We start from the raw sequence: 13,885 nt of genomic DNA on the forward strand, positions 1-13,885 counted from the left end.
ACTTCCCTGCCCCCGTCCCCCCGCGGGAGCAGCCATCCCTGCTGCTGCAAGGCCACGCGTGCCTGGAGAGGTGGGGCCAGCGGGTCCTCAGCAGCCGGTTCTCCACGGCAGGACCACCGGCAGCAATTTGGGGAGCGGGCTGTGGGATGTGATCCGTGCCCCCTTGCTGGCAGCCCCCCCTTCCCGACCGGTGAGTGCTCCTGTGGCTCAGGGAAGGGGTACGGCTTGTGGAAATGGGCGTGAGGGAGCTGGGCGCTGCTGGGACCCCTCGCCCCGGGATGCTGCGGGCGCTGCCCCTGCAAACCAAGCCCTAGCAGGGTGGCACTGCAGCACTGGGGCGGCCTGGGCTGGCAATGAAGCTCTCTCTGAGGGTGAAGCTGCCCTACCAGGCTAAAAAAGAGTCTGAAATAACACAGCCAGGTCCAAGCAGGACCCCATCAGCGTGAGCCTGCAGCCCCAGAGCCCACCGTGGGGATGGAGATGTGGAAAGTCCCTGGTCTTGGTCTGTGGTTAAAGGAGGAGGAGGAGGAGGAATCGAGCCCCGCTGCGAGCGCAGGCTGCTGGAGAGCTGCAGGGAGGGCTGGCACCTCTGCTCGCCCCCGCCTCGGACATGGGGCTGCAGGAGGCACCGACACCTCCAAGCATCCCAGTACCGCTGCTGGGAGAAGCGCTGAGATCGGTGGGGTGCTCTCACCTCGGAGTGGGGCTCAGGCCAGTGTGCACCCCCCTGCCGCAGGCTGCTCCCGCAGAGCCCACCCCCGGACCGTGGAAATGCCCCGTAAGGGCTGATCCTGGCGTCCCGTAATGGGAGATGCTATCTGCTGCCTGGGAAACGTCAAGCTTTGCAGCCAGGCTGTTGCAATAATGGGTTTTAGCTGGAATTAAAGGTATTAATGCACCACCGATCTCTTGCTGCAAAGCCTTCTGCTGTGGCAGAGGGATTACAAGAAGGTTTTTTTTTCCCCTCTTCCCCTAGTCACCTGCAGAACCTACTTTAATGAACAGGGCTCTCCCCAGCCGGAGTCACGGGTCCCTCCCCACGGCCCCCGCGAGCTCCTGGGCCGCACCAGCGGGCACTGGGGACTCCTGCTGCAGACCCACGTTTTGATAACGGGCTCCACTCTCAGTGGTCAGCCGCCTTGCTCGCTCACGTCCTCCTCCTTCCCGCCAGGTTACAGCTGCCTTTACGGATGACAGAGGGACCGTGTCGGTGAAGGGGGTTCTGGTGGCCCAGAGACTCTTTCCTCAGGCAGGCAGAGGCTTTCCGTGCCGCCAGCCCTCCTCCTGGGTCTGCCCGGACATCTCCGTAGGGAATGACGACTCCTAACTCCTACCTGGTTCCCACCTGCAGCTCTTCCTGCAGAACCGCTTTGGGGTCCCCTTTCTCCAGCTTTGCACGCCCCAGCGAGCATCTCCACCTCAGCAGACCCCCCCACCTCTTCTGCGCATTTGCTCTCCTCGCCCAAGATCCCGCGGCAGGACCCCCCCCCTTCGCTGTGCAGCCCCTCTCTAGACATCATCTCTACCCACACATCGTACGGGAAAACGCCGCAGTGTGCGGAGGTCGCAGGTGCTGCCCACCCGGCCAAAGCCGCTGTTTGACTCCAGCCACGCTCACGCAGCCGTCGGCGCCAGGAGCGCAGCATCCAGCCTCCGTTCAGCCCCCGCTGGGCCAAAACGCAGAGGCTGTGAATAAGTGTCTCCTAAATACTGCATTCTAGCTTCTGCTTCATTCCCCTGTGGTACTGGAAATCAAAGTTAATATTTGGACGTATGCCAGCGCATACACAAAGTATGTGTTGAGTTTTCTCTGCCTTAATGTTTATTTTAAACCCTGAATTGTCCTAAATGAAAAAGTACTTTACTTACTTGTGCAGATTAATTTGGAGAGCTAGAGATAATAATATTTTATAAATTTAACATTAATTTCCCAAAGGGTTTGCAGTTATTCAGATTAAACTAATACAGTTCAGGCTGGTACCCAACTAGGAAACAAACAGAGTCTTTTTTTTTCCTTCAAAGTCCTCAGCAAGCTCAGCGAGAAAGCTGTGAAAACAAGAAACGAAACGAAAGGGTGGTGAAATCCCAGGAGAAGGGGGGCTCTGCAGGCTCAATGTGCCCAGACCCAGGGGAGCGGGCACCCCTGGCACCCCGGCCGCCCTTGCTCTGGACCCCGTCGCAGCTCGGCTGGGGCGGGAAGGGCACGTCCATGGCGTGGCACTGCCAAGCCAGCAAGCCGTGCTGGGAGCAGGGCAGCAGGCAGGGGCCCGGCGCTGCCGCGGGCTCTCCCCCAGCAGCAGTTTTTCGAGGTGCGCTCGCTGTGTTCATCACCACCCTGACATCGTCACCTCCTTCCCACGCGGGGCATCCCGGCCGTCTCCACGCGCTGACATCTCGGCCGCAGTGAGGGCACAGGTAGCCATCGGCCTGAAGCACGCAGGACGAGGTGCCCGGCAGCGTGCCTTGGAGGGGGTGGTCACCAAAGCCAGGGGAGCAGCTCAGCGTTGAGGAGAGCTGCCTTGGTTGCACCGATTCCTGGCACGAAGCTGCAGCCGTCCTCTGTGCCTCGGTGGGTGCGGCAGCGGGGCAGCGGTGACCGGGCAGAGGCTCTGCAGCGGTGTGGAGGATGCTGCTCCACCAGGGACAAGGCGTCCTTCACCGGGTCCCCGTCACCGGCGATCTCCGGGCAGTGTCAGCTTGTGACAGAGTGAGGGATGGGCTGAAGCTGGGGCCGGCATCATGGGGCCGGGGTGCGGGGACGGTGTGCTGACAGTCCCCGTGCAGCGCGGGTGAGGAGCGAAGGCCAGCTCTGGGCAGAAACCACTGTGCCCAGTGTGGGGACTGGGAGGGAACCAGTTTGCTTGTGCCAGCGCAGGGGCGACTCAAAGTCCCTTCCCCCCAGGGAAGGAGGGCGAAGGCTCCGCAGGGAGCTCTGCCACGAGACCTTGGAGGCCTCCGCTGCCCTCCTGCCGTAACCCCCCTCATCCTCCCCAGTGCGTCCCTGCAGCCCCCGCTGCCCCCCGGCAGTGCCAGCCCCCCGGCGGGCTCACCGGGATTAGGCATTACCCCAGATTCGGGGTTCACCTAATTTGTACTGAGCTCACATACGCATCGGAGGAAAATTCGGCAGCTCCCCGGTCTCTCCGGGGGCAGCAGCATCTGCGCCGGCTCGGGGGCCGGGAGGGGCCCGACACGCCGTGCCCGGTGCTGTCTCACTCCGTGCCGGCGCAGGGAAGCGAGCTGTGCTTTTAGGATGAGTGTCTTGCTTACAAAGTGTTTCAGGGCACATCTGCGGGTCCTGTTCCCATCATCTTAAACAGCGAATACTTTGTATTGCCACATCGGCACGGGGAGGATGGAGAAAGAGAAGAGAATGAATATTTGCAAGAGCTTCCTTAATTACCATGAATCACTGCAGCATTTAAAATACTTGTCCTGCCTTTGATAGGATGAATAATATGCCGTGGTCAGATATTAGCATTCGAGCCAGATAGCGGGACGGAAGGGCTTCGGCAGTGGGAATAAAGCAGCAGACAGCATGTGCTGACAGCTGCGAGGAACGCAGCAAATATTAACGGTGGCACTCGGAGCGGCCGGGAGAATGGCAATTCCCAGGTGCGCCCTCCCCAGCGCCGTCTCCCCTCCTCTGCATTCACCGCAAAGCGTCGCCGCCTCGGTCTTTACACAGGCACCAGAAACTGGCCCCGGGCGGCAGTGGGGGGAGCGGGGACACCCTCCCCCCAAGGAGGACACCGGGGGCACCGGTGTGTCCCTCCTGCCCCCCAAACGTGGCTGGCCGGCCTGGGAAGCACGGTGGGATGGCACGTGGCTCCTTCATCCTGCGGATCCACCCCAACGCACCCCGGGGCCGGACGGGTCTGCAGCCGTCGGCAGGACCACGCAGCCACCACCTCCAGTTACCGCAGTGTCCGGAGCAGGAAGGGCTCTACCCCAGCAGGTTATGGTGTGAGGGTGGTCAGATCCTCATCCAAAATCTCCAGGAGCTTTTTTCTTTTTTTTTTTTTTTTTTTCAGTGTGGAGAATTAAAAAAGTGAGCAATCCCCGTAGCACAGCATGCTCCTGGCGAAGCCAGTGCCTTCCCACCAACATCGGGCGGCACGTGGAGCTTCCACCATTCCCACACAACGTGATGGCCGAGTCCTTCAGTCCAGCGCTGCTCGGAAAAGTACCCTGTTCCCAACGGCAGTGCCTGTGGTGGGAATAATCCCTGTCCTTGTCCTTGTCCGCCCTCCCACCGCTCTGCCGGGGCTGGGGCTGCGGTGGCCAGGGAGCCCCGGCACGGCACGGTCAGTGCCCTCACTCCTCCCTCACCCATCCCTGGCCCATCTCTGGGTGAGGGCAGCATCCCTTGTCGAGACTTCTGGAGAAAGTCTGAGATATTGTCGCTTTTTAAACAACTTCTGCGTTCCTCCGTGTTCTCTTCCCTGGTCCAGCTGGGGGACTAATTGTTATGGGATGATGTAAGACCCAAACTCTTCGTCATTGCTGTTGCTTCTCTTTGCTCCTGGATATGCCACCTGCAAGGTCTGGAAGCCAGCTCTCTGCCCAGGCCACGGCTGCAGCCCTTACCAGGGCCCCTTGCACCCAGAAGCATCGTGCATATGGCCCCAGCACGGAGCTCGCCTGTTCCTCCTGGTGAGAGGAAGTCTCTGACAGCGGAGGAAAAAGAATAAAGCCAGAAATGATGGGTTAATCAAAAAGTTTTCCATGCAGGGTTAAATACACCTGATGTAGGAAAGCAGGGTATAGCACGGGCTAGCTGTGCACGCGAAGGCATCCTATGTCTGAACTGACCCCCCCACCAGGTGCGACGAAATCATGTCCCACGCCCAGAGCGTGCACCCGCCGGCACGCGTGCGAGAGCCGAAGGACACCATTAACCCCCTATCTGATGCATTTTAGGCGCTATCCGTCTGTAAGCACGTGCCGTATACCCAGTATTCGAGCATCCCAGTTGAAAATATATTTATCCAGATGTGCTCCTCATCTGGACAGGCATCCTCCCCCCTTTCTACCCAGGGAGGGTGCAGGCACGGCCAGGCTCGCAGAGGGGCTTGGCCAACGCATCTGCACGAGAGCTCGGTGCCGGGGGGACCCGCAGGGTACCCCCACTCTTCTGGGGTCCCACGCAGGAGTGGGCAGAGACCCACCTCTGGGGCCCACAAACCACTAGGCCAGGCTTTTTTTTTTTGGTGAAACATGTAAGAGAAGGGACTGAAAAGGGAGTTGTGGGGAGGCAAGGACACAAGTCTGCGAGCACCTCGTTTTCTGTGGGTGTAGGGACGAGTTTGGAAAAAATAATGCCCTGCACCAGCAAGGTTGTGTGAGTTGTGTTTGGATGGTGCTGTGCCACCTGGGAGCCAGGCACCAAGCTGAATCCCGAGTCCCTGATTTGCGCTGGGTGGTAGGATTGCCGTGGGGGCTGGGGAGTTATCCGGCGGCACAAGCAGGACGATCCCAGCGGGGAGGAGATGGAGCGTGGGACGTGCAAGGAGCAGCAGACGTCGCTCCTGGAAGTGCGTCTTGTCAGGTTTTAGACACGTTTTGGTTGTTTGCTGCTGTTTGCAGCCCTGTCCCTCCTGGCTGTGTGGCAGCAACGGTGCTGCAGCCCACGGAGCCACCGCCGCTCCTGGGGACGGGGGGGCAAGCCTGGGTCAGAGAGGTGGTAAATCTGGAGGCAGAGACTGCGATTAACGGGAAATGATTCTGGGGACAAGCTGGAACGGGCTGGTGACATTTCAGCCCTTTGAGCCTCATGCTTTCCTGGCAGCATCTGTGGGAGATAGATAGTGCATCTGCCCGCTGCGCTTGTCCCTGCCGAAGGATCCTCAGCTCCAGTAAAGTGATTGGCACAGCAGCCAGACGAGGGATCTCTAATTCTGCCCTACACGATCGCCGGTGCCCGTGGTTCCTGAGATATAGTTGTCTTCCCTGATGGTGTTGCCTGATTACAGTTTTTCCCCAAGTTCTTTAAAGTCCCCGTTAGTCAGGCGTAACGCCAGCACAGTGCAGCTTTAGACTTTCGCTCTGAATTGCTTCTACCAGTTTCATAGTGAGGACTTTTTTGTGACTCAAAGCTGGATCTTCCAAAAATATCCAAAAATTTGGCGTTGTGCAGCTAATTAGGTGAGCAGGAAAGGCTTTGGATGCTCCATTCCTAATAAGGTGATCGTCCGCTCATCCTGAGTCCTTGTGAAGGCCGGGAATGGCTCTCTAAAGAGCAAAACGTGCGGATGGTGACGGAGAAGCGTTTGCCACCCGCTCCCGTCCCTGCCCCACCAGCAGCCCTGCGCCGCGCCAGCAGCCGCCTGCCAGCACCTCCTTTGCCTGGAGAGCCCCAGATACTGACCCCGTATCAGGGTTTGAAGACGACGACGTCTGATTTGTGTGGCGTTAATAAAAAGCTGTCGGGATGCTGTAGAGTCAGAAAGCCCACGGTTAATCCCAGGAGGTATCCAGGTATCTAGTTTTTCATCCCTTTCTTCCTTCTGATGGCTTCTTTCTTCCCAGGGATATCACATTTCCTCTGCATTCAGATTATTGCAGGATAAAAAACAGTCTAGCTGGTTTAATTTAAAGTGACAGACCTTATCACACGGTGTCATCCTATATTTCCAAGAGAAAAAATAGAAATAGAGTGAGAAAATGGAAAAAAAATTAATTTTAATACTCCCTGGAGATGCTGTAAGATGAGCTGTGACACGGGGGTAATTTGGGAGACGTGGAGCCTGTGCCGGGCTCTGCTTGGCGTCAGCACGATTCTGAGCAGCACGTTTTGGCGCTGGGCTGGCACTGTCTTGTGGGAATTCATAGAATCACAGAATCATTCTGGTTGGAAAAGCCCTTTAAGGTCATCGAGCCCAACCATTACCCCAGCACCGCCCAGCCCCCCACTCACCCCTGTCCCCAAGCACCACATCTACACGGCTGTTCAATCCCCCCAGGGATGGGGACCCCACCACTGCCCTGGGCAGCCTGTCCCAGGGACTGACAGCCCTTTGGGGGAGGACATTTTCCCTCCTATCCCATCGAAACCTGCCCTGGCACAACTGGGAAAGCCCAGGAGGGATCTGGCAGGACTGGGGTGGGGGTGTGGAAGACTTCCCATGGTTGTGCTGGTCCCAGGGCAGCGCTGGGGCCGGTGGCAGTGCCAGGAGTTATGGGGTGTACGGGGTCACCGGGGAGAAAGAGCGTTGGGAGCAGCTGGGGGGACGAGGCTGGTGTCCCCCGAGGTTTGGGGAGCGTGCTGCCCATCTGGGAGCAGGCAGCTTTGGGACTGGGGTCACTGCCCCGGGGCGTGGGCGTACTGTGGGATGTGGGGACGGTATTTTGGGGTTGCACGGGGTTTATTCTGGGATGCTCCAGGGAGGAACCAAAGGTGGGGAAAGGGATGGGTGTGGGTGATTTGGGGAGGAAAGGGATGGGTACGGGTGATTTGGGGAGGAAAGGGATGGGTGTGGGTGATCTGGGGAGGAAACGGATGGGTACGGGTGATTTGGGGAGGAAAGGGATGGGTACGGGTGATCTGGGGAGGAAAGGGAGGGGTACAGGTGATTTGGGGAGGAAAGGGAGGGGTACAGGTGATCTGGGGAGGAAAGGGATGGGTACAAGTGATTTGGGGAGGAACAAACCAGGGGAATAGCGGGGTAAGGGGACAGAAAGGGCCGGTGCTGTGCAAACGGCGGCTGGCGGGTGTGCTTGTCTGGCCGCGCCTGTCCTGGCTGCTTATCACACGGGCTGTCCCCTCGGTGAGGGGCTCCCGGTGCTGTGGGCATGGGGGTCCCTGGGGCAGCACCCTGAGCAGGGCTGTGGGCGAGCATGGGCACGGGGGTGTGAGCACCAATCCAGCCAGAGCAGCCAGAGAGGTGCAGAGACCCGGGAGCTGGGTCTGTGCCTGTCCGTGTCTGTCTGTCTGTCCATGTGCCCGTGCATTTTTAAGTGCTTTTGCAGAGGTAAGAGAATTCAATGAGTTCTGCAAAGCCATCTCAGTGAGAATTTGGGGTTTGAGCGTTGCTTGGCGCTCAGCGGACGCACGCACCGTGTTGCAGTGTCCCGCAGCAGCCCTGCCTCTTGCTGGGGTGGGTGCCGAGGGGCGTAGAGTGTAAAGAACCGGGGTGTGAGAAACCAGTGTGACTGATAACCTCCATTTCCTCCGGTGAACTGCACCTGTGCTTACCTTCCGTATGGACCTGAGGATAGAAAACTTATTTTATTCTGCAGAAAGAAAAGAAAAAAATAATCTTATTTGGGGAATATCCTTTTTTAATTACTTAAAAAGAAAGAGCCTCAAACAGAGAACTTAATTAAAGGTGAAAATTTTTGAGAGAGAAGAATATCGTGCTTAGAAAGAAGGAGATTTTTACTCTTACTAGAAAACTATAAAAGCTCAAAAGAAAACTTTCCACATGCACAAACTTCTCCATCCCCAGAAGGAAAGGAAGCTATAACGCTGCCTGCTCCTGCCTGCTCCTGCCTGCCCCTGGGCTGACTCCCAGCCCCGTATCTCAGCAGTCCTTGGGCAGGCGGGGGGCTCTGGGGTGCAGGGGGCAGTGGGATGGGGCCGGTGGGTGGGGGGGGGCTGCGATATTTGAGTCCGTGCAATGAAATTGCTGAAGGCCCCTCCGCACCCTCGGTGGGTGTTTGCTTTGCTTCGGTACCGACGTGTTTGACCGGTGAGGCCGTGGAAAGCCTGAAGGCGTCTCTGCGTGCTCCGTGGCCCCCGGTCAGCAGGGATTAGCAGGGATTATGGCCCCTTGGGACGTGAGACCTCCAGGACTGCGAAGTCACCTGGGCACAACTGAAGGGATTTGGTGCATTGACCCTGCGCCAGCGCAGCGAGGGCAGGGGCTGGGGTGGGCAGGGGGGCTCCTTGGTGGGGCACACAAACCCCATGGCAGGGTGCTGGGCACACCGTGGGTGTCAATCCCCATGGCAGGGTGCTGGGCACACCGTGGGTGTCAATCCCCATGGCAGGGTGCTGGGCACACCGTGGGTGCAAACTCCCGTGGCAGGGTGCTGGGCACACCGTGGGTGCAAACCCCCGTGGCAGGGTGCTGGGCACACCGTGGGTGTAAATCCCCATGGCAGGGTGCTGGGCACACCGTGGGTGCAAACCCCCGTGGCAGGGTGCTGGGCACACCGTGGGTGCCAGCCTGCTCAGGCAGCGCGGGGCTCACCCTCCTCTGCAGGGTGCTGTACCCCCCAAAGCCAGCCGAGCTCGGCTGACGGCGTGAGAGCCAGCGGCGTGTATAAGCTGAAATGTAAACGCTGGTGGGAGCAGGGGGTACCCGAGCTGTGCCAGGGGTGACAGCAGCGGTCTGGAGGGATTTGGGGGGTTTTTTTACGACCCCTGGGAGAATACATGGCATTAAGCCCAAAAAACATCTTGTGCTGGAATCAAACGGGGATTTTCCTTACAGGTAAGGAGGACTTTGTACACAATGTTTTCATGTGAGAGAAAGATAAAATAAATCCCTCGATATCTTCTGGCATTATTTTTCTGCTGTTTTTTAAACGATGCATCAGTGTTGAAGTGGAAGAGGTTGGTGATGGCACCCACTCTTCCCGCAGCAGCGGTGCCGGAGCTGGGGCTGGGATGATGGAGGAGAGGAGAGGGTGAGGGTGCCAAACCCCCGGCCTCACCCGGGCGATGGCAGCGGCACGGGGGGGGTTGTCCCCTTGCTCGGGGTGAGCTCAGCAGCTCTTTGGCATTGGCCACGCTGGGTGGATGGGGCAGAAAGCGGGTTTTGGCAGCACCGACCAGAGCCGGTGATGTTTTGCAGCGGGCTGGGGGCCAGCCCAGAGGGTCCGTGGAGAGTCCTCCCTGCCCCCCGGCCGGGCTGTTTGCTTACTGATGAGACTGTCACAGTTTTAAGGCAATTCAGACAAAAGGATTTTAAGCTCCGAAGGGATCTTACATGTATCCCTGTGACATTTGACATGCTAATCTTATGGAAATAGATTAATTACAAATGCTATTTCTGTAGGCTTAACTTACTATCATAAGGTCATTGCTAAAGGATAAAAGCTGATGAGATTGTACTGAATAATAATGCAAGCCACAGGATTTCTCTGAATGATCAGGCAGTGAGTTACGAGTTTCACCGGAGGAGGACAGGGCAGGAATTAGCAGGGAGCTGCGGCTCCTCCTGCCTCCGGTGCTTCAGACATTTCGGAGCGGCTCCGGGAAGCCGGCGTGCGGGGTCAGCTCCCCACCACGATACGGGGAGCATCGGGCCCCCGAACCTGCCCTGGGAAGGCAGCGGGGAGGGCGGCTGGGTCAGGGTGCTCGCCTCCCCCCCCCCGCCAAGCAGCACCCCGGTGCTGGTGCGCTCGCAGCAGGTGATGGGGATGCCGAGGGCACCCGCCGCCCGGGGCTGGGGTCCAGCTCTCGCCCAGCCTCGGCAGCGGCAGCGGCCTGGCACGGGATGCCGGCGGGGGGACAGGGGGTGGGTGCAAGGGAGGAGCGGTGTGCAGTTGAAGCCGAGGGCAGTCGCGTTCAATAAATGTAAGCTGGCTTTGTCACTTTTTCTCTCCCTCGCTGTTTCTCTCTCTAATTCCAGGGGAATAATGCAGGCAGATGGGCGCTAATATTGGCGCCGTCACTGGAGCAGACGACGGAATTTGCTTTTAGTCGTTTCCATTTCAGTTTATCCGGTGTTTGCGCCGTGGCAGCGTGTTGCCATGGGAATCGCCATGTGCAGGCAGGCGGCAGGCAGCGGGCACGTGAGGGGGACGGTGGGGACCCAGAGGCAGCTGGGGACCCTCCAGCAGCGCTTGCCGTACCCAGTGCCTTGTGGTGCTGTCCTCCGGCTCCGCGCCAGGAAATCTTCTCCCTGCAAGCGCTGGCCTGGGGTTTTTGCCATCCACCCTTAACATCACCCTGTACCCCAAATCCCCTGACTGACCTGGAGATGGATGGGGCCGTGGGGGCTGCCAGCGCAGCACCACCCCGCTGCCCGGTCCATCACGGCGCTGGCGTGGGGTTGGGTGACCCCACGTAAGCAGAAGGATGAGGTTTGCCCTTTGCCGAGGAGGAACAGCAACGGGAAGCAGGGGATCACCTTTCGGCAGGGAAGCTGCTCACGAAGGCTGCCCATGGCTCCCGGAAACGTCCCGACCGGGGGACGGCTGTTCCTCCGCACTCGCTCTTGCCGGGTGTCGGGCACTTGGAGACGTGAAGCGCAACGCACGTGGCCAGGACAGCCTGTCTCATAGAGGGGTGTGGGTGGAGCTGTGACGTCCTGGCTGAGAAATGCTGATGCTCTTTCAGGAGGTCAGAGTACGCAGGATGCGCAGGTACCTCTGCAGCACTGCACCCTCAAGGAGCGGGAGAACGGCAGGGATGGGCGAACGCATTCCCACCCCGCTGCCAGGAACCCGCCTGCCATCCGATGTGTCTGGTCCTCACAGCAGCAGGAGTAAGGCGCTCACCTGGCTCTGCTGAGGAGAGACAGAGCCGGGGTGCGTGGGGAGGTGCGCTGGGTGGGCTTGCTGAGACCCCAGCCTCACCTGAGCATCATCTCCTGCGCTTCGCACCAGCCCTGCAGCCAGTGCCACCTTCCATCGCTCTCCGTCTTTTCTAAACGAAATATGGAAACGCAGACATGACATCCTCCATCTCCTCGGAGATGGTCCCTCACCCTGTGCCAGGGGCCAGACGCCGGTGCTGGAACCGTGGGGTGTGGTGGTCCTGGAGCTGGAGGGTGCTGGAGCTGGAGGGTGCTGGAGCTGGAGGGTGCCAGAGCTCGAGAAGTACTTACTGCATGTCGTGTGTTGGCATTGGTGTGTGCTCTGTGGGGCACCAATAAACACTTTTGATTCCTGGTGCTTGTGTCTTATTAACGACAGGTGACAGGGGTGCGGGAAGCTGCCTGCGACGGTGGAGGGCTGTGCGTGTGACCCCCCCGCTGGGATAGCGACCGACGAGAGGCTCGGGTTTGCCTTCGGGAGCTTTGCCAAGGGACAGGTAAAGCTTCCCTTCACCTGGCCTTGGGCTTGCAGGCCCTGAAGGTGCTGAGCAGCCCGGGGACGCCCTGCAGATGGTAGCAAAGCTCTGCTGCAGCCCATCGCTGCGCCGCCATCCCGGCCTGGCAGGCAGCGGCGTGCAGAGCAGCGCTCTGTGCCTTGAATTAAACCGCTCCGAAACGCTCTTCCTGCACATCTTTCTAGAAAGGGAAAAGGTGCCTTTGCTCGGGCTCACCCAGGAGCACGTTCCCTGGGTGGCTGCAGGCCCGAGCGGGGCCAAGGAAAGAGGCCCGTGGCGTGGACCCCGGATTGATGGCACCCACCGCTGACCGGACGCCGGGATTTCCCTGGAGGGGTCACTCAGGGGGTTTAAATGGCAGCTCCTGATTTCCCTTAAACTAGCCAAAGCAGATTTGCAACGTAACAGCTGAGCACTGGCAAGGATTTTCTGTAGCAAGCAGCACTGTGAGGTGAAAAGGCGTTTTCGGTAGCACACGACTCTCCCCGTCTTTTTAAAATAGCATTAGGTAAGAGGTTATTTGGGATTTGATATCACGGTGCTTGCAGGAAGCTATAAAGAACAGGGCTAACCACAGCGGGGATTAGGATTTGCAACAGTACGTACAGATGAAAATCACCGGCGAACTCAGCTGTTTGTGGTTTTATTGGTAACGCTCCCACGTGGAGCACCGCTGCCGGGCCCAGGCTCACGCAGGCGCCCGAGCAGAAACCTGCTGCCCCAGGGGAAAACCAGGAGCCAAGCTGGGAGCTCGGGCATGGCCGTGAAGCCTCCCGCCGGGGCGGTGATGGGAGGTGGGGCTGGGGGTCCCACCAGCTGTGTCCCTCCTTCGCCAGCGCTGGGGCACCCGCGGGAGCCGGCTGCATCCAGAGCTGGGGGCAAAGCGCTGCCGGGGCGTGCGTGTGCGTCACGAACGAGGGTACCGGTTTCGGTTTGAATTGCAAAGACGTGATTCTCCTTACAGCAAAAAAATTAAGGTAACGGGAGAAGAACTCAATTGGCAGGAAGGATGCTATTAGTTTCAAAGAAGGTTCTAACGAGAGTGGGTAATAATTACAGATACTTGATTTTTCTCCATTTGAACATTTTAATGACTTTTAATGCAGAATCAGCACGACAGACCACGGCTCTGCCCAGCGAGCTGCTGCAATGTCCCGTCCGGGGGCGGTGGGGACGGGGGATGGGGCTCCCCGCTGCCTCTGCACGGGGCTGGATCCGGCCGTGGGTGTGCTGCCCTCCGGTAAGGTAACCGAGATTTGATCCCACCTGGGGACCATGCGTGGCTGCATGAGGTGTGTCTGGAGGAGAGACAGGGGTCTGAAGCCCAGGAGATGTTCTCCTCCGACCTGACCTCGGGCACTGCCCAGCCCAGGGGAGGCTCCGGACCCCATCCCTGCCCCATCTCCGGTGCTTTTTTACCCCCTGGAAATATCAACTTAGATTTTGTTCAGGGAAAAAACACGCAGTGTGGGATGAGATAAATATTTCCAATTACCTGATAACGAAGGATTGACTGATAGGAGAAAACTGTGAGGCACGGGAGTCGCTATTAGTGTGACATTTCAACCCTATTAGTCAGATTAAAAATTAGATACACGCGGTGCTGCTGAACAAACCTGTGTCAGAGACTCGGTGCATGAATTTCCCTGGGAGGGTGTAAACATCATCGCACGGAGGAAATGGGCAAACGGATGCTGAACGTGAGGACCGGCGTGCGGGGAGAGGGGTGCCTGCGGGTCCCCCGGGCACGGCACCGGAGGTGTGTGTCTTTGTACTACGGAGGGAACTGGAATCTAATGCAGCCACACGTTTCAGGATCTGGCCTTTAAAACGGGAGAGAAGCCGTGGTTTCAGCTAAAGCTGCCAAGGCTCGTGTTG

The sequence above is a fragment of the Grus americana genome, chromosome 5, assembly GCF_028858705.1.
Source record: "Grus americana isolate bGruAme1 chromosome 5, bGruAme1.mat, whole genome shotgun sequence".
Lineage (NCBI taxonomy): Eukaryota > Metazoa > Chordata > Aves > Gruiformes > Gruidae > Grus > Grus americana.